Source organism: Tamandua tetradactyla, chromosome 22 (genome assembly GCF_023851605.1).
Source record: "Tamandua tetradactyla isolate mTamTet1 chromosome 22, mTamTet1.pri, whole genome shotgun sequence".
NCBI classification, from domain to species: domain Eukaryota; kingdom Metazoa; phylum Chordata; class Mammalia; order Pilosa; family Myrmecophagidae; genus Tamandua; species Tamandua tetradactyla.
Genome location: NC_135348.1, coordinates 12,443,048 through 12,466,837, shown reverse-complemented (window position 1 = coordinate 12,466,837; position 23,790 = coordinate 12,443,048). Strand labels below are relative to the sequence as shown.

At 36.3% G+C, this 23,790-nt stretch overlaps 1 long non-coding RNA gene across 1 annotated transcript; it reads right to left on the bottom strand.

Moving 5' to 3' along the window:
- Positions 1 to 1,887: 1,887 nt before the first annotated feature.
- On the bottom strand, positions 1,888 to 21,319 carry LOC143666042 (uncharacterized). The gene is made up of 3 exons (XR_013167327.1): positions 21,264 to 21,319; positions 8,817 to 8,908; positions 1,888 to 2,519 (listed from the first exon to the last, which is right to left on the bottom strand). It is a non-coding gene; the product is annotated as an uncharacterized LOC143666042 (long non-coding RNA).
- Between the last annotated feature and the right edge of the window lie 2,471 nt (positions 21,320 to 23,790).

Genomic DNA, 23,790 nt, shown 5'->3' with positions numbered 1-23,790 from the left:
GGAACCTAATTCCTTGCGATTGCTGTATAGGTATACGGAAGAGAATTCAGGGGATCACGATATTTTATAATAAAAAGGAGAGAATTAATTAAACATTATTTAGGCTGCTCCAGATTCCCATAGGCTTTGGCTGACTGAGCTAGAAATCTAGAGGAGAGGATACCAAGGTTCTTTGGAAAATGCTTTTCGACTTCCAAATAACCAATTTATGGCAAATACATGACAAAAATCAGCATACAGTTGCTACTCAGTAAATAATTGCTGTTTTGTCAGTTGTGAATCAGAACCTGCCTGACTTATTAAGAATTCATATGTGCTGTTTGAATGAGTGAGAACTATTTGCCTTGAGATTTCTTAGCCCTGGTGTGGATGGAAGAAGCCAAACAGGGAGGACCCTGGGGAAAGAAATGGATGTATCCGTTTCCCCACCTTCCCTGTTGCCATCTACAGCAGTGCGGTTAAAACGGGACATTTATACACATAATTTTAAACGTAATAACCCACCCCCTCCAGGAAACCAAATAGAAAAGAAATAAAACAGGATTCAATAAAGTAAAGATCAAAAGTTTAAGAAATAATAATCGTTATGTTACAAATGGATGAAAAAAATTTTTTTAAATGGAAAAAGCAAATGTAACATTAAAATCTCAAAGAAGTAACTCAAAGAACAATACTTTTAATAATGAAGATTATACTCAGGTAAAAACCTCATGAAGAATACTTAATATGGTGAGATCAACAAATCTTTACTGAAAAACTATATTTTAGAATAAAAGTATTCAACTCTATGAAAATTCCAAATTCTGTTAATGGGCATTTTGCCAGAAGAAGGCTATCATTATAAATGCGTAAAGTGTTCTTTGTTCACCGGAGCACATTAGAGAGCATTATTCAGAAGTCTATTGGATCATGGAAATTCCCTCTCTATAACTAAAGCAAATTATCATAGTGTTGATTAAAATAATTCTCTACTTATATGTGTGTATTCTATATATACACATATATACCTAAGCAAACACTAAGACTGTATTGTAAACAATGCATGAATTCTAAATCCCCATAGACTAATGCAAGTAACTATTTTATTTTGCTTTTCAAAATAGCAAAAAGACTGAGAATAAGTTTTGCTCACAGATATAAATTTTCTAAGCAGGCATTATTCCCTAGTTATCTAGAGCCCATTGTTAATGCTATTTAATTTTAATAGCCTGTTCAATTTTAAATCCTACTTGCAGAATGTGTGCTTGGCTCATGCTATTTCATGCTTGAGTTGCTGACACACCTGAAAGAAATTTCTATTTTGATTTGCATTCAGAATGTTTTTTAAAAATTCATCAATTTCGGAAACAATTAATAGCTGAAAGTACAATGAAATACATCTCTTGTCACTCACAGCACCTAGGAAAACCAAGGTTAGCTCAAGTGTGAGTGTACTTTCCAAGTTTCAGTTTTTATTTCTGTTTCCTTGGGGTCAAGAAGGTTTTCCCCCATTTTTTTCGTGCACAGAAATGGAAAACAAAAAGCATAAATGTACATTCTTTTTTTGTGTGTTGAATTCTTGGCTGCTTATGCAGTTTTGAAATATGCCCTCACCTATATTTACATATAGCCAGGTAGAATCCAGTGCCACTATAACATTAAATATACTTCTCATGGTCATTTAATGAAGGCTCAAGAGTGAAAATATCTAAGAAGATTCAATTCTTGGAACAATGTAGGAAAACAATGGCTCTAAGAATTTCAAATTGAAGTGTCTCTTTCATGTATTCAGTGCAAATTCTCTCTGAGAAATTGATAAATTTTGCTATGGAGTGGTTGCTAGGATACCCTTCAAAATCTATTATAGTAAGCTCTTTTCTTGAAAAGGTTGGGCAGGATTTTCATTATTTCAAAATGACTTTGAAAATCATCATGTGTGTTATATTAGGTTTCACCTAAGTGAGCAAAACAGGTGAATAAACAGCCTTTAAGATGAAAAGTATTATCAATAGCTTAAAAAATAATTAGACTCTCTCATGTGGTTTATTTGATAAAAGTAGACTTGTCTAGAAAGTCTGGATTCTAAGTCCTGAAAAGAAGAAATAAAAATCAAAGTCCAAATGGACGACATAAACTTCCTTGGAGGTACTTACTGAAGGAAGCAGGGGATGGAGCTTCCATTTATAGAAAGCCTGTTATTTGCTAGATGCCATAGTAAAAGTCCTTTTTTCTCTAGAATTGAAAATCATGTAGATGCTTCAAACATTTCACTTTGTGAATTTCTATAAACAACTGGTATAAAAAAAATGTAAGCACTTTTACAGGAATGTCTATATCCTGCTCTGATATGAGGAAAGCAGCCGTGGGGGATGAGCCAATTCTAGCAAGGGAAATTGAAACATGAATTCTGCACCCGAGGACAAGTAGAGAATGTTCATTGAGATTCATGTCTCTGGAAATTCATTCAACTTGGCTGTTCTTCTTGCTTCTCTTAAAAAATGTGGACAACAATCCCGAAGTCAAAAGAGATCTTGCCTCGCCTAAATGAAATGATTTTAGGGACAGAAGACATCAACAGTTAAAATGTAAAATAAAATTTAAAAGTAAACAAACACTGTCCTAAATATCCCAAGAGGAACGAAGTCATGAGCTCCTCACTTTTGACAGTAGGATCCATGTGTCTTAGCCACGTCTAACTTTACCTAGAGCTTCTGTAAACTGCTAATGGGGTTAGGTGCCACCCACCAAACAGCGATTTCATTCCGAGAACAAGAAGCTGCAAGCCTTCATTCCCAAGTCTTTCCTTCACTTGCTTACTTTTCAAACTCGCACATGCATATTCAACGTAACTATCTTATAGAAATAAAATCAACCAACCCATTCAAAATTTGTGAGCTAAAAAAGAGCAGTTTGAGGAAGAAAAGGATGAGAGCCAGAGCCCAAAGGTCAAAGGAGGGAGATAAGGGGGAGATCTCCGACCACGATCTAGAAAGAACAAGGATGCTGATATTACTGAAAAGGTCATAGGAAAGGACATGGAGAGAGGCAACTCTGTAAGCAAAAGAAGTCTCAGGAGAATTTTGGAAAAATAACTTTTTTTTCACTTTGCCCTGTGAGATTTCTTAAATTTCTGTTTATGATCATATGAAGTTGTGCTGGGGTTTTTTAAAAACGTAAAGCCGATGTCAGCCTGTGATTTTGATGTTTTTCACCTAGAAGATGGTTCTCTACCCTTAATAAAGTGGTATGGATGTGTCATTTAAGAATATTTCAAATACCTCATTTCTGTTGGTCAGCACAACCCAAGCAGAAGGATGTTCTGGTTTATTGATTGTGCCTACATATTTAGGATGGTGCAGTTTAGCCAAGAGCAGTTAGTCCTCCATTCACCTGCCTGGGTCTTTGATGAAGGAACTGAAGGAAACAAGGATTCTGTGCAGAAGGACAGGAGCTGGTGGAATGAGTGCCCCTTAGGGTGCAGGCTTGACCAGAATTCTCTTATTGGGAGAATTCCCAAGCACCCAATTCCATGGACTGAAAGAATAGGAAAATATGTGGCCCATGCAGGATCCATGAGGAATCACACATCACATTTATCCACCCTCCCCCCAAAAATGTTTTAGTCCCCAAGTGCCTTCTTCTATGGCTGGGGCTTAGGAGCTGGAGTAGGAATGGTAGCTGGTGACATTTATATTCTTATTTACTTATCAAGACTCTTGTAAATGAAACCCTTCGTTTTAAATGCTGGTGTTAATAACTATAGGCTATAGATATTGCAGCTATCTTCAAATCCAAAATCAGCTATCTGCAAATCCATGAAGTTAAAGTGGAAGAAATTTCACAATACTCTCTCAAACTCAAGCTTAACTTTAAAAGGCTTTTCTCAGAAAGTACTTATCATTTTTTATTCCTGATTCAAGTTGCATTATAGGGTCATACTGCAGCACCCACTATCCTTTCTACTGTAACATATTCATCAATAATGCAGTTTTATTAAAAACTTGTTTAAATCACAATAATGAACAATTTTTAAATAGTCTAAATGTGAAAAGGTTTCTGCATTGTGATCATTCATAAACTGGCAAATTAGTGGATTCAAGTAAATGTCAATCATCGCATCCAAGATTAAATTTAGAATCCAATATGAAGTTATAATCATGGTCAAATCCTTGAAGAATTTTTCCATTGATAGGGGCTTCTAAACTACTTAGTAAAATAAATTCTGGCTAGCTAGAAGGAATTGAGAAAGTTCCATCTACAGTTTCATAGCTGAATTGATCAGGAGGATTGATCAAATGAACCAGCAAAATGAACTCGTGATATTAAAAATAATAAAATTAAAAATGAAATCTATGGCATGTTTGAAAATTAGTTTTAACTGGTTTTGCGCACACCATAATTCCCATATGCCAAATTATTAATGTATGTTATATAGCAGTTGAAATATCAGTTTTCCATGACTGAGTTCTCAAAATTCAATATCAATTTAAAATAAATTTGTACACATGGATATATTTTGCTTGTAGTTCCAAGAAGTTTCCCTACAGAAAGCAATAAAAACAGAGAAAAACCTGCAACTTTGCTACAGTGAGTGAAGGATGAAATGTCAATAAGTATCTATTGATTCAATGACTCAATCATACAAATATCTAATATCCTATCTATTTTGTTTGATATTAGATTATTAGATTATTTCCCATAAGGAAACAGAGTTACTTTCTTTACATCTAGCAAGCATATCAGCAGCTATATCTATCACAATTTCAAACCGTGTTAATATTAGTTGTATATCAAATTGTCCAATATCAGCAAAGAATGAGGAAAGCCCACTGAAAGTGGACTCTGGTGCTCTCACCCAGCCACAGATTCACCCATGGGCTCTAGTTTCTTTTTCCTCACCAATACTCCCAGGCATAGGAACACTGAGATTTTTTTCTCCACTCTGCTTCCCTTTATCTGTTAGGGTCTCCTCATTTCATAGACGTTCTCTACGTTTTGCTTTTGCAACACTTTTCTCTTGACCCTTCCCACGATGTAAAGGAACGACTGTAATATATCTCCATCATCACACAGTAGAAGAGTGAAAACAAAAATCCTACAAGTAACACTTTCTGGATAGTAATACTTTCATTCACTTCCAAAGCCAACCCAGGTATTGGAGACAATGTGATTTGAAGAAGCTTCCAAGAACAGGTTTGACAAGCAAGACTTTATATTCAAGTAGTTGGTTTTCATTCATAAAACAATCTACTACATATTGATACGGTCATGCTTTTTGAAAGGATCTACTGCATTCTGTGGGTTCTTCTTTTGAGGGTTTTATTTTTAAATTGGTATGCTCAATACAGGACAATTCTTCTTAGGAAGCTTGAGGTATATATATTTTTTGTGAGTATTTAAAAAAAGTGAACAGAAGCTACAATGATTGTAGTTTGTTTGAATAATATATACTCAACAATAATACAATACATTCCCATTGTTTACCATAGTTTTGAAAAGCATCCTAATGTCTGATACTTGCAGTGAGAAAACATTGTAAATATTAATCACTGAGTGTTTCTCTCTCCCACTTCCTGACCTTCTGTGCATCAGTTAGAAGCAATCATATTGCCTGTAGGAAAATTAATAGTCTTAGAACAAGAATTCAAGGAGAAACAAACTATTAATAATATTATTTTGACTTCTAAGCTAGAATTTTAAGCACTGAATGGAACAGAGCAAAGGATTTATAACCTTGCAGCAGGTTGGAGGCAGGCAAGACCCAGCCCTACCACCTGGAAGCATCCAGAAGCTGGGCCAAAACCTATGAACAATCCTGTAAGCCCATCACCTTTTTTAGCAAAGAAGCTACATTACCCCTATATTCTTACAAAGGTCTTCCCCACGCTGTTTCCTACACTCTACCATGTTCATTTAACAAGGGGAAACTTAACCTCAGTCCCTTCCACCTATCCCTGCCCTGAGATTTTGCTGTGCTCCTGCTTGAATTGTCCCAGGTCCCCACCTCTGGGGACACTCATAAGCAAGCCCCTCGCTCTGTTAAGATCACTACTCAGAGCGAGACACAGGAGGAGACCAAGGTCATTGCCATGACAAGGACGCCAGCACCAGAATGCTACTGCATTTTCTTCTTACACAGAATGCACATTCAAGAAGCTACTCCGAGTTGGGGCATTTATTTCAGATAGTTCAGTTACCTTAAAATCAAGGTTTGTGTGCAGTGCTTTTCGCTCTCTGCTTTCAAGGGTTTCAAAGCTGTGCTGAACCCCTTCTTCTATCCCAACTTCTTCAACTACAGTGAGGAATAATCTTTACTTTTATAATCCTGTAATATGGGCTATGATTTATGGCATTTATGGCAAAATGATTTAAGGGCATTTCTATGAAAGTTTCTCAGAAAATTAGACTGTTGGCTACTTCTGACAACTTCAGACATTTATCCAGGCCATAAAATATTTGTTAAGCACTCTCAAGGGAGAAGGCATGGCCTTACCGACACCCTCGACTTGGGACTTCTGGCCTCTAAAACTGTAAGCCAATAAATTCTTGTTGTTTAAGCAAACAAAATAAAAATAAAAAAAGAAGAAGAAGAAGATTCAATATGACTGCATAGCTGCACAGTATAGAAAAACCCAAATAACAGTGTTTAAAGAAGATAGAAATTTATTTCTCTATCGAGAGGTAGCAGGGTGCATGGGTGGTTCGGTGGTAGAATGCTCACCTGCCGTGTAAGAGACCTGGGTTCGATTCCTGGCCTATGCGCGCACACACACGTACACACACACACACACAGAGCTGGACAGTCTAGGTTAGGTACAAAGCATCACAGACCTAAAGGCCCAAGGGCCTTCTGTATTTCTGCTACATATACTAGCCTGGCTTCCATCTTCAAGGCCAGATCTTGTTCCAGTATGGCAGCTGGAGCATCAGATACCACAGCAGAAAGGATGAAAAAGACAGCTAAATCGGCAGCTGTTAAGTAACCAAGTAACCCACCTGGAAGTCCACATAACATTTCTGATTAGGTCCTACTGAGATTTTTTTTTTTTACCACATGTCCACACAGAGCTGAAAAAAAAATCTGGAATATGTAGCATTTTAGGTGGGTACATTCTCAATTTCTAAGGAAGAAAAGGAGGAAGTTATTGGGTGAACTCACAACTTACCATCTGCTTCTCCTCGCCAAACAAAAAATGGGTCTTTGTGAGAGAAATGGTATAGAAGTGAAGGCACAGATATATACCTACGCATGGAGGACTGAATAGTGAGGAAAATTCACCCTAGTTTCATAGTAACTTTAGAAATGACTAATCAAGTAAGTTTTCACTAAGCTTTTAAAATTTAACAATTAAACAGCAAAATCAAGTATTGCAAATGCATTATATGTATTGAAAGATATATACTGTGCATACATATATTCATAAAGACATCCCAGAAGTCTCCATTTTTTTTGAAGAATAGCCAACAATTTAGCTTGGCAAGTACATTTGACACAGGAAGAATTATTGAGAATCTAATGGATTAAAAGATAAAATAACCTCCACCTTGATTCCACTCTATGCATTACACAGAAAACCATACTTCCTTATACCAAGGAGAAAAATTGAGAGTGCTTAACAAATATTTTATGGCCTGGATAAATGTCTGAAGTTGTCAGAAGTAGCCAACAGTCTAATTTTCTGAGAAACTTTCATAGAAATGCCCTTAAATCATTTTGCCATAAATGCCATAAATCATAGCCCATATTACAGGATTATAAAAGTAAAGATTATTCCTCACTGTAGTTGAAGAAGTTGGGATAGAAGAAGGGGTTCAGCACAGCTTTGAAACCCTTGAAAGCAGAGAGCGAAAAGCACTGCACACAAACCTTGATTTTAAGGTAACTGAACTATCTGAAATAAATGCCCCAACTCGGAGTAGCTTCTTGAATGTGCATTCTGTGTAAGAAGAAAAGCCTGTATAAGATACAGAAACACATTCATAAGGAACCTTGGTCAGTGTTGTCTAGAGAGATACAACCGACAGGCTATATATTAATAGACGGGAGAAATATTAAGAGATTTTCTGTAGGAACCGCCAAACATGACCATGGGAATTGGCAAGTCTGAGTTCTGTAGGGCAGGCCTCAGTATGGAAACAGCGATGAAGGTGAAACTGAATAACTGACTGACTGCATTAGAGGCAGAAATTCTTCTTTCTGACTTCTGAAACCCTCAATTCTGGCTCTTAAGGCCTCCACCTGATTGGATAGGGACACTTCACTCCACTCATTGCTGAGAGCAATCAACCAACTGTAGACGCAAACCCGTCTATGAAATAACTTCAGAGTAGCAAACATGCTTGAACATGTTTGTTCAAGTGCATGCTTGAACAGACAACTGGACACCATACCTAGCCAGGTTGATACAAGAAATTAACCCTCGCTTAATAGAAGCCTGCAAAGCCCATAGACTCCCTTTGGAAGGCTCTGGAAACAGGATGGTACTGTCAAGGAATATTTTTATTTGCACCCAAACAAAAATTTGCTTTGCCAAAAGCAAAGATCAGGAAAGATCAATGCCAAGAGAACTGATTGGCCAGCTCTTCCAAGGAGAAAGAGCAAAGTATCTGCAACATTTTTTTAGACAATTATGAAAGCAGCAATTAAAAATGATACAAATGAATGCATTGCAGGGAAATAGCAGCTTAAACAGTTTGCTACTTTGCCAGACAATGTCATGACCACTTTATTCTTGACCAAGAATTCTATGGGATTGGTACTCTTACTATCCTTCTTTAATTAGTGAGGAAACTGAGAAACAGAAAGGATAAGTAACTTGCTGGCGGGCACATCTCACCATTAATATGTGTCAGAGCCAAGCTTCAAACCAGGGTACAAAGCTCTGCAAGCTGTTCTCACAACCAGGCTCTTCTCCTGAGGTGCAGCCATCTGATCAAAGAGAAGATGATGTGGCGGGCCGCGGTGGCTCAGCGGGCAAGAGTGCTTGCCTGCCATGCCGGAGGACCCCGGTTCGATTCCCGGCCCCAGCCCATGTAAAAAACAAACAGGGCGGGCCGCGGTGGCTCAGCGGGCAAAGTGCTTGCCTGCTATGCCGGAGGACCTCGGTTCGATTCCCGGCCCCAGCCCATGTAACGAAAACGGAGAAACAAAATACAATAAAACAAGAAAATGTTTAAAAGATGTTTCCCTTTCTTCCTCTCTTCCTTCCTTCTATCCTTCCTTCCTTCTCTCTGTCTTTCCTTTAAAAAAAAAAAAAAAAACAAACAAAATATAATAAAACAAGAAAATGTTTAAAGATGTTTCCCTTTCTTCCTCCCTTCCTTCCTTCCATCCTTCCTTCCTTCTCTGTCTTTCCTTCCCTTCCTCCCTCTCTCTTAAAAAAAAAAAAAAAAAAAGAGAAGATGATGTGACACTGGAATCATCAGCATGGTCTTGATGATAGGGAAAACAAATTGTTTAGAAAGAAAAAAAATCCATAGGCATCATAGAACAATTTTTTTTAATATATATAAAAAGAAAAATGCTAACTAAATATTGCTTTTCTCAGTGGTGGGTCATTTCTATTCCAGTTTCAGAAATGCTCATTCACTATTTTTTATCGTCACAAACAGTAGCTCTAAACGAAGGTTGCTTGAAAGGCATGTCTGCCCTTGCCTCCCATAAATTCAGTGTATGATGAAGCCACAAGGGAAAAGATGTTTCTCCGCAGGGGGCCTCACAACTCAGTGACAAGTTACAGGAAATACAGTTTCGTATCCAAACAAGTGAAATATTTTGATCCATGGTCTTCAGAATACTCTGACTTATTTGCATTTCTGAATTCAAGATAGAAATTAAACAAAGATATAATGCACACCATATCTACTAATATGGTTTCCAGGCTTTGGAGTTTAATTCTTTAGAAATATAAAACTATAAAAGAGGACATGGGAGGTAAAAATAATAATAAACATTTTTAAAACTCAAACAATTTCAGAGTGCTGTGAGATCTTTAAACCATAAACTGCACTAAAAAGGGGCAGTAGAAGGTGTATTTCACCCAAAGGAAAACTTTGTCCACTTCTTGAAAAAACGAGCAATTGAAATGCTATGAAATTATAACCAACAGTTTCTAAATTCAGCTTTAGCTCATCAAAGTATCGTCTAAATTTGCGATTTTGTTAAATGTTAATTAATTACATTTTAAATTCATAAAAGTGTAAATTATTTCCATTGAAGTTAATTGCAACTTCCTACTGTTTACTAATTCATTTAAGAATTTACTTTTACTGCAGCAGGCAAAATATCCCATCAAAATAATTGGAATGTGGGTCTCCCAATAACTGGGAATTTCTGACTTCAGTTGTCTAACAAAACAAACCTACTATGTCCCAGACACTGTTCTAGGTGCTGGAAATACATCGATGAAAAATATAGTCCAGCTGTATTACAGCTTACATTCTAAGGGGAGAAATAGACAATAAAAATGAATAAATAAAGTATATTAGAAAGTGACAAATAAGAAAAATAAAGAAGAGATAAGGAATAGTAGGAAGTGTCATGTGGTTTGGGAGGGGGCAGGTCAGAATGTTAAATCAGATTGAAAGAATACCCATTCCCCTTATCATAAGGCAGAGGAATTCAGTAAACTTCATTTGTTATAAAATTGAAATATACGTCCCTTAAAGATCAGTGATTTCTATTGCCATCTTAAAATAATTAGATAATCAAGTATCGATATGCTTGGTTTTAAAAACAAACTTTTATTATAAATATTACAGTACTTAATAAAGAATCATATCTACCCTAAGTGGTCCAAGACTTTCTCAAGGGTGTGGACACAAGTTTGTGCATGGAATGTTTCTGTAGCTCCTAAAAATAAAGAAATTAGCTCACACCTGGCAACAAACAGCACACAGCAGAAGTCTAAATATATCAACGAAAATTTTGCTATGCATTTGACATTTCTACAAGTGAACCTGAAGAAATAAATGAAAGAACAAAATTTAGAGAGAAGGAGAAGACTTGGGGTGCGATTAGACTCTAAGCATGCATCCAATTCAGGAGGAACTATTAAAGATCTAGTAGTTGGGGTGAGAAAAATAGAAAGTTAACAATTCTTGGTCCTATTGCAACCCCACTGGCCATCAGCAGTGGTTAGATTGTCAACCACTGTCAAATAATGCTTGCTGACAAATGTACTGAAAAAACTATTTCATTATGAAAATTCTGAGATGGGTTAAACAAGAATGCTATTAATTAAACAAGGCAATGTGTATACTTAGTGGAAGACTTGTCTAAGATAAGGATATGTGCTGGTGCTTCAAGATAACCACAACATTCCTTTTATAAAAAAGCCATTGGAAACCCTAGATTTTGTCTTTTGCCCTCCAGCCTTCTCATCCATCCATTTTCTCCACTAGTTTTCCTTTCTCCACCTTTAAATCCAAACCTTCAGGAGGAAGCACTTCTCATTTTGCACCATTTTCTGGATTTCCTAAAATGTATGTGTTGTCAAACAAACATTATGCGAATGTTAAAATGAATCATCACATTGTTCTCAATGGTTTGGGAAAATTTTAAACCATGATGTTGGGTATTGGTGCCTGACAAGAATTCCCAAAGCTGAAGACCAAAAGAAAGTCTGGAAGCCTTTCTATTTACCCACATCTGCAGAACCTACAGCCTTGAGGTCCCTGGGTGAGGTCCATTCGGGTGAGTCTAGTACCAATAGAGAAATACCACCTTTGGAACCAGAACTTGATCCAAATGCTAAAAGAAGGCAATGGCATTCTGAGAAACACAACCACCAAAGAATCCTATTGTATCTTTGCTTTCTCTTGTTACTTCCCTGTCTTAGCACCCACTTACTTATGCTGAAAATGATGCCATAAAAGAAAACAGAAAGAGAGGGAAACCCATAGTTCCTTTTCTTTTCAGTCCTTCTTTACATATCAGTAAGCCAGACTGAGAGAGCCCTGGTTGATATGTGCATACAACAAATGAAATTAAACAACTGAGTTTCGTGCAATGTTTCCACTTTTTTTCTGGAAGAACAAAATACTTGTGCATGTACGAGATATGGAATGAGAAAATTGTAATTTTGGTGATTTTTGCATACCAGATCAATTTAAATTTATATTTAAAATTGTCATTACACAATATAAAGATGAATGGTAAGAATCCAGGCTAATAATTTAAAACTGCTTTGTTTTCTTTCATTTAGGATGACATTAAATAGAAAATTAAAAAAAACATTATGATGAGAAACCACGGAAGAAAAGGAAAAAGTGTTTATATTTAGCACCTATTATTAATGGTATTTTTCCTGCTTTTTGAACAGGAGACCCTGCATTTTCATTTTCCACTGGGCCCTGCAAATTATGTCGGTTGACTCTGGTTTTAAATATTATGAGTCAATATATGCAAAAACATTTGGAATAATGCCCGGGATATAGCAAGTGTTTTATGGGTGTTTGCTTTTACTATCATTACCATTATTAAAAGACCAAGACATTCAGATAATTTATTTTAAAAGGGTAAAATCATCTTTGTGCTGCTTATAAAAATGTAGCTGCAGCAAAATGTTAAGAGAGTTTGAACACGAACATTTCCTAGTTACCTGTGTTTCTTGAATGGTTATTTTGATATACAAGTCTATCCTTTTTATGCAACTTTAAGCGTTTGCTTATTTTCTATTAATCATATATTTTTTTACCATTTGCTTCATAAATTCCCATAATTGTAAGTCAGACATTACTGATCTGTGCATTTGTAACACAGAAATATTGGCAAGGCTCAAATGTCTAACACCTGGAAATTCAATTTGTTTAATAAATTAAGAATCCTAAAGTTAACTTGCAATGATTCTACTACCCTCAAGCAAATGTTTATGATGGTTTTTTGAATGTAGAAAAGTTTATTCACCTAAGTGTCCATCAATTTTGATGGACACATAAATAATACAAAGGAATAGTGTTCAGCAATAAAAAGGAATAAATTACTGATGTATGTTACAACATGGATTGCAAACATTTTGCTGTGTGAAAGAAACCTGTTACAGAAAAAGGCCACATTTCTGCTTGATTTCATTTATATAAAACATACAGGAGAGTCAAATCCATAGCGACAGAAAGCAGTTTTTAGTTGCCAGGTGTTGGGGGAAGGACAGAAATGAAGAGTGACTATTTAATGGGTACAGGTTTCTGTTTGGGGTGATGAAAAAATGCTAGAATTCGACAGTTGGTGTTGGTTGCACAACATTGTAAATGTAGATAATGCCACTGAATTGCATACTTTATAATAATAAAAAAGGTCATTTTAATTTTGTATGTATTTTGCTACAAAAAGAAATCAAGGATATTCATTCCAGCATTTGTTGCGATTTGCTAAAGCTACCAGAATGCAATGCACTAGAAATGGATCGGCTTTTATAAAGGAGATTTATTAAGCTACAAGTTTACAGTTCTAAGGCCATAAAAATGTCAAAAATAAGGCATCCAGATAAAGATACCGTAACTCAAAAAAGGCCGATGTCTGTCTCATGGGAAGGCATGTGGCTCGTGTCTGCTGTTCCTTGTTCCCCGTTCCGTTGCTTCCAGCTTCTAATCCCAGTGATTTCCTCTCTAAGCATCCGTGGGCATTCTCTTAGCTGCTCCAGGACACAACTCCAGGTTTCATCTCTTAGCTTAGCATCTCCCAGGGCCGGAGAGTTCTCTTCAGGGTCTAGCTATTTCTGTGGGTCCTTGTTTAGCACCGTTTAGCACCCAGGCTATTTCTGTCTCAAGCGCCAAATGTCTGTGTCTGAATCGGCTCTGAGCAATTCTTTCTCCGTGAGCTCTCTTAAGGACTCCAGTAAACTAAAGACCCATCTTGAATGGACATGGACAGAGTCATATCTCCAGCTAATCAAAAGATCCCACCCAAACAATAGGTCTGCCCCCACAAGATTGGATTAGGATTAAAAAAAACATGGCTTTTCTGGGGTATATAACAGCTTCAAACCAGCACAGCAATGTTTGTAGTAAGAGGGAAAAAAAGAAATATTATAACTCTTCAAGTAGGGGAATGTTTAAATAAGTAATGGCACACCCACGTAATAGAATAGAGAACCATTAAAAACAATGAAGCAATGTATACACACACGCATACATACTCACACAGAGGCATGAATACAAAAGTCTCTAAATATACTGGTTAAGAAAATAAGGCAAATCTCAATAAGTATGGTGTGATGTCATTTAGGGAAAGCAGCCCAAACATACATGCACAGATAAAGCCTAAATACACTTACACACATGGACACACACATAAATGAATAGAAAGTGGCCTGAAATTAAACACACCAAATGGCAACGAAATATAATGTATATGGTATTGCCAAATTATGCACAGAATAACTTCAGCAATTTACATGCACCTCAATAGCTTATGAAGGTGGCATTAATATACTTTGACAAACAAAACACTTGTTTTTACAAAAATAACTAGGAAAAAATTTTTGATAATTTTTTTTTTTACTAAGATAAGCAGAAAAGAGCAATGATTTATAGTTGGTGTTACAGAGATCCCCAAGTTAGGATAACTGTGAGCTTTTGTTTGTTTATCAATTGGACACATGAGTTCTATAACCTTGAGATATACTGTCTAGTTATCATTCCCTGGGAAATCTCATGTATTACTTTGGCCTCAGATATGGGGGTCCAGCCGTTACTTTTTCTTTGGTTCAGTACCTTAAATGTTGCCCCACTGCCTGCCCATTATTTGGTAGAATAAAAGCCACATCCTTTTGTTCAGTATTCAAGCCCCTTCTCCAACAAGGTGCTATGCCCACATGACCAGACTCATTCCTTCCCCTGCCCCCTGCTGCCCTCCCCTTTGGCTAAGAATCTGCACCAATGGCGGGTATTCTCAGAAGACACCCCACACTTTCTCACTTCTGGTCTTTTTCTCGTTGTCCATCAAACTGGGGATATCTTTCCATTTTCTTCCCATTCTTTCTGCAAGTCTCATTTCAAATGCTGTCCTTTCAGTGAAGCTTCTTCAGGAGCCTGGTCAGAATGGACAGACCTTCATGTCTTCCTGCAGCATTCCAGGGAGACCTCTAGTGTGGTACTTTTCTTATGAGACCTCAAATCATGGTAATTGTTGAATTTTTTTTTGCTCCATGTTTGTCCTACATGAAAGAAGCACTCAAAGTGTTTGAGTGGCAAAATAGAGCCAAAAGCATATGTAGAAAGAAGCTAATCAAGACTCATCTTCATGCTCGTAAATATTTCAAGTTTAAATTCTACACGATTCAAATTAAAGATCCCTTTCCTACTGTCTGTCAGTCCCAAACCCATCCTTCTATCCTCTGGGTATTGCTGGGGCTAGGCTATATTTCCTTCTTTCCCGGATGACTTCGGGTTAGATTTTGCCAATAGGAGGCAAAATAGGCACGACAGGAAATCACAAAGCATGGGGGGTGGGGGAGTGGGGGTAGGGAGGGTGGATGTAAGAGAAGCCAATGTTCTTTCTCTCTACACCTCTCTTTCTCCTTACTTCTTAGAAGGTGCTCCTGGTATATGTGTCCATTCTGAGTAGGGTTACCAGATTTAGTAACTAAAACTATAAAATACACCTAATTAAACCTGAATTGAAGATAAACAATAAGTACTTCTTTGGTGTAAGCATATCCAATGCAATAACACACTGTGCTGGTTTGAAAGGAAGTATGCCCCCTAAGAAAAGCCATGCTTTGATATAAATCCCATTTCTTAAAGGTAGAATAATCCCTATTCAATACTGTATATTTGAAACTGTAATGAGATCATCTCCCTGGTTGATGTGATTTAGTCAAGAATGGTTGTTAAACTGGATTAGGGGATGACATGTCTCCACCCGTTTGAGTTGGTCTTGATTGGTTTACTGGAGTCCTATAAAAGAGGAAACATTTTGGAGAGAGAGATTTCAGAGAGAGCAGAGAATGCTGCAGCACCATGAAGCAGAGAGTCCACCAGCCAGTGACCTTTGGAGATGAAGAAGGAAAACACCTCCTGGGGAGCTTCAGGAAACTGGAAGCCAGGAGAAGAAGCTAGCAGATGACGCCGTATTCACCATGTGCCTTTCCAGCCGAGAGAGAAGCCCTGACTGTGTTCGCCATGTGCCTTCTCACTTGAGAGAGAAACCCTGAACTTCATCGGCCTTCTTGAACCAAGGTATCTTTTCCTGGATGGATGTCTTAGATTGGACATTTCTATAGACTTGTTGTAATTGGGACATTTTCTTGGCCTTACAACTGTAAATTAGCAACTCATTAAATTCCCCTTGTTAAAAGCCATTCCGTCTCTGGTATATTGCATTCCGGCAGCCTGCAAACTAGAACACACACTTATACTTAAAAATCATCCATTTCTTATTTGAAATCCAAATTTGACTGGGGATTCTATACTTTATCTGGCAACCCAAATAACAAGGTCTCAACATAATCTAAGCATTTGCTTTATCTCCCCTTATCCCAACTTTGGGTTTGACGCTGTCCATTTCTGAGTCTTTGGGGATTCCGCTGTATAAATTAGGTTGCTTTTTGATGGTTTAGGATTCAGCTTTTTCCAGTATGTTAAGTCATTCACTACTTGTTCACATGGTTTCTCATTTCCAAGATTTTTTCCTGTTTCCTTCTCCTTGGTTATTTCCTATCCTTGTGGATTTATGTCTATTAAAAAGTTAATCATTTAAATTAGATTTAAATGAAGCACTGTAGATATAATATATTCAATGAACAACATTTAAGGGGGTTAGATATTTAGTATATCCCTGTAATTTTTTTTTTTTTGCTACCCATTGTGGCCATTTTTTTCACATCTGCATGCTCAAAACCACTCTATTATTTAATGGTAGGGTAGCACTCCTTGTGACACAGTTTCATATGCCATAAATTAGTACTAAACTAATTTTTCTTCATTGAATTATACATTGTTGTTGAGGGCTGAGAGCTAGGAAATAAAGATTGTAGCTTTTCTCTGAGTGTGTCTGCATGGAAAACAGTGATATATGGTTGAGGGAATAACTAACGGATGTGATTAGCTGGTTGATAGTTTCCATTTTGAATGGTGGTAGGTTATTAGTTCTCAATAAAGTAGAAGATAAAAGATTTACCTAACCCCTGTCAAGGATTTAATTGATATTCTTCTCAACTTATGTTAATATATATTTTATATAAATAAAAATAATACACATTCGTATTAAAATCATACTATAAATTCTATTCAGTAAATTTTTTCCCTAATGTTCTGTGGCTACCTTTGCTTATCAACATATATGTCTACTGTCCTCTTTTCAACAGAAGCATATTGCTTATTCATACTGAAAAATATGTAATAACCAAAACTCTATTCATAGGTGCTTTGTATACAAAAAATAATACATTAAAAAGAAAGTTTATCTTCCATTCAAGACACCATACCATTTCAGAGAGGTGCCAATGTTTAGAGTTTCTTTTATGTCCCTTGTGGAATTGTAGAGTCTAATGTTTTAGCAGTTATGAAAATAAAATTTACACTTTTTTCTTTTAATAAACATCTGGGATGTTTTTGTATCAGAGCACACACAATTTCCATATATAAACTGTACTTGTTTCTGTGCTGTCTATAGTGTCTCCTTGATTTAGATTTTTATTCCATACTCTCAAATGTGTATATACCTTTCATACCTGAGAGAATTTAAGATAACACCCCTTCTACTAATGGTTCTACTCATACAATAATTTCTTAAGCATTTTAATACCTTTTCTCTGTCAAGAAAGCTTTACAAATGTATTTAAACAAACTCACTAAATATCTGATTGGAATTGCAGTAAATTTATATATGACTTTTTACAGAAACAGCACATTTAAAAACTGAGTCTTTTCTTCCGGGTATATGCTGTCTTTCCATTATTAAGATTTTTTGAATATGTTCAATAGAGTTTTATACTTTGAAGTATTTTATCTGTTCTGTTCATATGGTGAAGGTGATTACTTTTTAGACAGTATAAAACTGTTCATAGCTGTTATCAAGGAAAACCATTAATTTTCATGAACTTGATTTATCTTATATGAAATCATCTTTCAGAATAAACTTCATTATTTTAACAAGTTTTCTGTTACTTTGCCTTTATGAGACTTATCTACAAATCATTATAATTTGCCTTTTCTTATTTCTTATTCTTTTCTTATTCTGTTAAATTCTAACTCCCAGAACCGTGTTGAATAAAAGAAAGGAGGGCAGGCATCCTTTTATTATTTGTGAATTTATTCCTATGCCTATATGTTTCACCATAAAAGCAATTTGGTGTTCCTTCCTCATAAATAGGAGGTTAGTGATTATTTTCTTCATTCCTTCTCTCAGAGTTTTGGCCTGAAATTCCCGAATTTCATCAAATGATTTTTCTGCATATATTAGTAAGATGAGCTTGTTTACTTGAATTATTTACCATAAAATATTTTCTAACATTTTACCATTCTCACGTGGCTAAACATAATCTCACTAAGGCCAACATCGTAATCTTTACAAGCCAGGTGACCGTGAACTGAAGTTGCCGCATCTCTTGCTTGCTTTACATACAGGCTTCAAGGTCTCACCAGCATAATAGGGTGCTCTGGTCTTTGACACTAGGTACATATTTGTGGGTCCAACAGACAGTGGCGCATGGCCACCACTGCCCTGCTCGCAGGGAGGGATGGTGGAGCTGCTCCCCATGTCAAGTCCGCGTTCCTATTGGGACCTGTCACTCAACGCTTTCTCATGATAAATGCTGTCTTATTGGAAGTACTTGTTTAATTGATCAGAATCCAAGTTTAGTAGCTGTGTGTGTGTGTATACCCTCGCAAATGTATATACATCCACACACATATACATACGTACGTATTCTCCTTCTGAAGAGTGCAAATAGAGTCAGGATTCACCAAGGTTTGTTCCTTGCATTCAGATGCTCATAAATTGCATTTTCCGCCATCTACCGTTTGGTGTTCAACATGTGGAATAGGGGAGCGGTTTCTCTCCAAGGTCACAGAAGCCGTGAGCCATACTCCTTCCCGTCTTCTTATGTTGTATAGGAAGATTTGGGGTGGTGATGTAAGGAAGGGCCAGTTTTGCTATGGATCCTCTCGATACAGCCTGCCAGGAGGTGGCTGGTCCCATCTGCTGGTGGCTCCTGGAATGGCGTGTTCCTTTTTTTTTTTTTTTTTCCAAACTTCAAGCTTGTTTGCAAGAAATAGGAAACCTGGACTTCCTGTCACCCAAGAAACTGAACTGTCAATGCAAGAGAAGTGTACTTGTGGCAGCTGGTGCAGAGCCAGATGTTGTGCCTTGGAAATAGGTTTTTAAAAGATGCAGGCTGGGATGGTCTCTACTTTTCTGAAAAAAAAAGTGATGGTGTATCTGGGTGGTGCTACTTTTTTCTGGGTGTGTGTGTGTGTAAAATCTTCAACAAGGAAGATTTTATGCTCTAAATTAGCATAATTCAGACCCTAGTGTACTTAAAAAAGTGGTGATTCTAAAGCTTCACCCTGAAAGTTTCTAATTCAGTGAAGCCAGGAATTTGGGGTTTTGAAAAGAACCTCAATTCTGGTGCAGCTGTTTTTCAGAAAAAATGTTGCTCTAAAGAATTTAACTTTGTTCTGTGTCAGGACTAGAGGCAGTATTTACCATTATTTTCATATGTTGGGGAAGCAGGATCCTTGCATGATGGGACTAGCCAGGCTATTTTGGTGAGGAGAATGTGGATGGATTGATGGGATTAATTTGGGTCGATTTAGGGATTAGAGAGATGTACAAAATAGGTGAGTGATCTTCCCCAGCATAAATCCTACACTCCACATTTAGGTCTTAATTACTTGGCTATATCTTGTAAAATCATAGTTATTTATTACAAATAGAGGAACTACCAGTTAAGAATTGACTTTACAACCTTCCAGACTTTTTTCCTAGTAATAAACTAGTATATTTATGTTTGGGTATTATACTATGTACTTTGCTCTGAAACTTCATTTTCTAACTTTTCAATATATTGTGGTACCTTTCCAAGTCAGCACTTGGAAACATAGTAACATCCAGTTACTCTTTTTAAGGGAAACACATAGTAAACTTTATCTTAATCAGAGCACATTATGAATTTCCTTTATAACAGGATCTATTTCTGGACTAGCTATCTGTGTATACTATGACGTATATTCGTTAATATCTTGATGGATTCTTTTCCATATTATTTACCCTTTTATATTCATGTTATACAATTTCTGTAAGATGTGATGACACTATACAAAAAAATTTCCCATCAATTGCAAATTGTAATTTAAACTTAACTTGCAAATTACTTAAGCAGTCCCTAAATTGTTGGTTACTAGATGGTTCTAAATGATCTCCAGAATTAGATACTTAAATTTTTACAAAATTTTCCTCCCAGTTCTCTGAATCCATAGACTGTCTTAATTTAGAGGATTGCAGGTAACAGATATTAAGGGACATCAAAATAAATTTAGCCAGATAGATGGAAAGACAGTGTGATGGTTAATTTTACATGTCAGTTTGGCTAGATTATGGTGACCTGTTGTTTGTCAAACACTGGCCTACTTGTTATTGCATAGGTATTTCATAGATGGGATTAGCAATCTGTTAATTAGCAATTAGTCAGTCAGTTGACTTTAAGTAAATGAGATTACCCTCCATACTGGAGTGGGCCTCCTCCAATCAGAGATCTTAACAGGAAAAAACTGAGAGTTCTAGTGATCATAAGAATTTCTTCCTTAAGACTTCAACGTCGACTCTTCCAGAATTTCCAGCCTACCAGCCTCCCCTGTGTGTTTAGACTCAGTACTTCAACATCGTCTTTCTGGAGTTTCCAGCCTGTGGCCTGCTTTCTGAAGTTTGGATTTGCCAGACCTCATGGTTGTGTGAGTTAATTCTTTATGTTTCTACTTTTTCCCCTAAGTATTTTAAGTATAGATTGGAGTGTAATTATTTTATCAAGTTGAGGAAGTATTCATCTATTCCTATGTTGAGTCTTTTTAAACCAAAAATGGTTTTTAAATTATAATACTTCTTTAGCATCTATGAAGATGCTCATGATTTTTCTCCTTATATAAAAGCAATATGGTAAATTACATCAATTTCCTAATAATGAACCATTCTTGCATTCTTAGACTAGACTACATTTAGCTATGTGCTGATTGACTCTTTTATTGTATCTTGCTGATTATTTTTGCATCAATATTCATAAGCAAGATAAAACCCTAATTTTCTTTATTTGTGCTCTACTGAATTTGGGTATCTTTGTTATACTCACCTTTTAAAGCATACAAAAGCTTTCCTTCTTTATCCAGGCCCTACAACAGTTTAAAGCGCAATGGAATTATCTTAGAATTCCATTCTAGGCTTTGATGATGCATATGGGGGGGGGGGGTAACTCCTTAACAGACTTATTTCTTCTATAGTAATTAACCTGCCTAGGTTTACTAAATATTCTCGAATCAGTCATGCAATACTGCATTTTTCTTTAAAATTATTTCATTCAGATATTTAAATATGACATGGAAATGGGCAGTTTCTCTCTTTTGATTGTTTACTTCCCTCCATTCCCATCACATCATTTCTATTGAAGCAGGTGATTTTTCTATTTTTTTCTTAATTAGGTAATATAAATTGTTTTGTCCACTTTAACTTTCATGCCAAAAAATCAGCTTTTGGATTTATTTACTAACTCTATTTCCTTCTTTTATTTCATTCCTTTTTATCTAGCCGTCAATTTCTTCATACTATGTTTTAAATGTCTTGTTTTTCTCTTACTAAGAACAATATGTTTAATGTACTTATTTTCATTTTTATATTGGAGTGGGCTTAGAGAATGGCAATTGAGGAATCAGAAATAAGTATGACCTTTTGAGGACTTCCACTCTAAATAGAGAAGCGGATCTATTGATTTCTTTTTTAAGATTGGCAACATGTTTGATGCAAAGCATTTGGTATAAAGGAATGAAACTAATTCCTGGAGAAAGAGCGACTAATTGTGTGAGCAATACCCTTAAAAGACTCGAGTTGAAGACAATTGTTTATGTGGAGTTGTTTTTAGATAGGATAATGCAACCTTTGTAATAGGAGGCATAACAAATTAACTATGGAAATATGTTTGCTCACTGCAAAGGAGGGCTCACTTGAAGTTCGTGGTCATAAATCAAGAATGAATCCTTAAGCACAGCTACTCGTCTTTGGTAACATTTTACAGCTTGAGTGTAGATAGGGTACATAATCTCTCTTATAGGAGTTATGAGATCTGGGTTTCACTCTGGTTGGGTGCGGTTTTGACAAGTAGGTTAAAAAAGGGCACGTGTGCAAAACACTGCCCCAAGTTCCACGGGGCTTATGAATACAAGTGGTAGATAAACTTTCTGTAATGGGAGATTCAAGAGCACCACAAATCCAGTATGAAGCAGGGAAATGGATTTTCTTCAGTGTTCTTCAGAATTTGGTACTTATGCCTGATTTAAACACAGTAGCTGAAGCTTTTCCAGGCAAGATGAAAGGGTTTATGGTCTCACTACGTGGACTAGTCATTTCTTCCTGACTTTGTGGATGGATACTGTTCAGATCTATCTTTTTTCTTTTTTTTAGAAGCCATATTAGAACTTCTCAGGAATGTGAAAGGAGCGGTTTTTTCTGTAGGTTTATAAAACACATGCTTACAGAAAATTAAAACATTATAGAAATGAATTATTTCACAATTTCTCTCACAAAGTCATTGATCACCAAGGTGATGTTTTCTAGCTTTTTTTAAAGCATTAAAAGTTATTTTATAAAAATGCGTGTGCAACATTTTCCGTAACAGTGAAGATGGATATCTTGCCATCACAGTCCAGAGACATTCCAGGCAGATACTTATGTGTGAAGGCACCACAATCTATTAAATCAACCCCAAACTGATGTGCTATCTGGGCTACTTGTAATTATTAAAGAACAAAGGGTCAATGAACTTCCTTGGGTACAACTATCATATTCCTACTAGGCAGTTTCCTAGAAATGGCGTTAATGGGCCAAAGGGCTCAAGCATTTTCAGTAGGTCTCATAAAGTTACATGTGACAATTATACTCCCCCCATATAGCATATAAAGTAGGGTATGTAATGGTGTACTATTTTAATTTGGAAAATTTTTAAAAATCAATTGTTTTCCTGTTTTGTAAACTATAGAAAGGGAGGTTTGACAGACAAGACTAATGGGGAACCAGGATTCCAAAGGCAAGATTTATAAAACTTGGATTAGCAGAAGGTGGCATTGATATTAGAAATCTAAATACTTTTCCATAAAATCTCTACCTACATTGACATCCTACCACTCGTGGAATAAAATCCAAACTCAAAATGTGAGCTTTCCTAATTGTAAGTCAGTCGTATTCTCTGTTACCAACAACTAGAGCAGAAAACTGTTCGGAGAGCATACCATACTTCCCATCTCTGCTTTCATTCATTTTAGACCTCTTCTTATAAGACCCCTTTCCTTCTCTGTGCTCTTTCACTTAAGGCTCAGCTCAAATGTCACCTACTCTATGAAGTCTTCCATAATCTTCCTTGTGAATAGTTAAGTTTTTTTCTGTACTCCCCTCTTTCACTTGCACCTCTATTATAGTGCTTCTATAATAAGTACTAAACTGGAAGTCTTGGAGGACAAACACATTTGTCTATTTCTTGAGTAGCATCCAATGCAGAACTCTGAAGAATATGCATTCAAAAACTGCGGAATACACGTTTAGTCAAATTAAAACTTAAAAATCCTTTTATTCCAAATTATCAAAGATATTCACTTTTTTTAAAGGATTAAAAA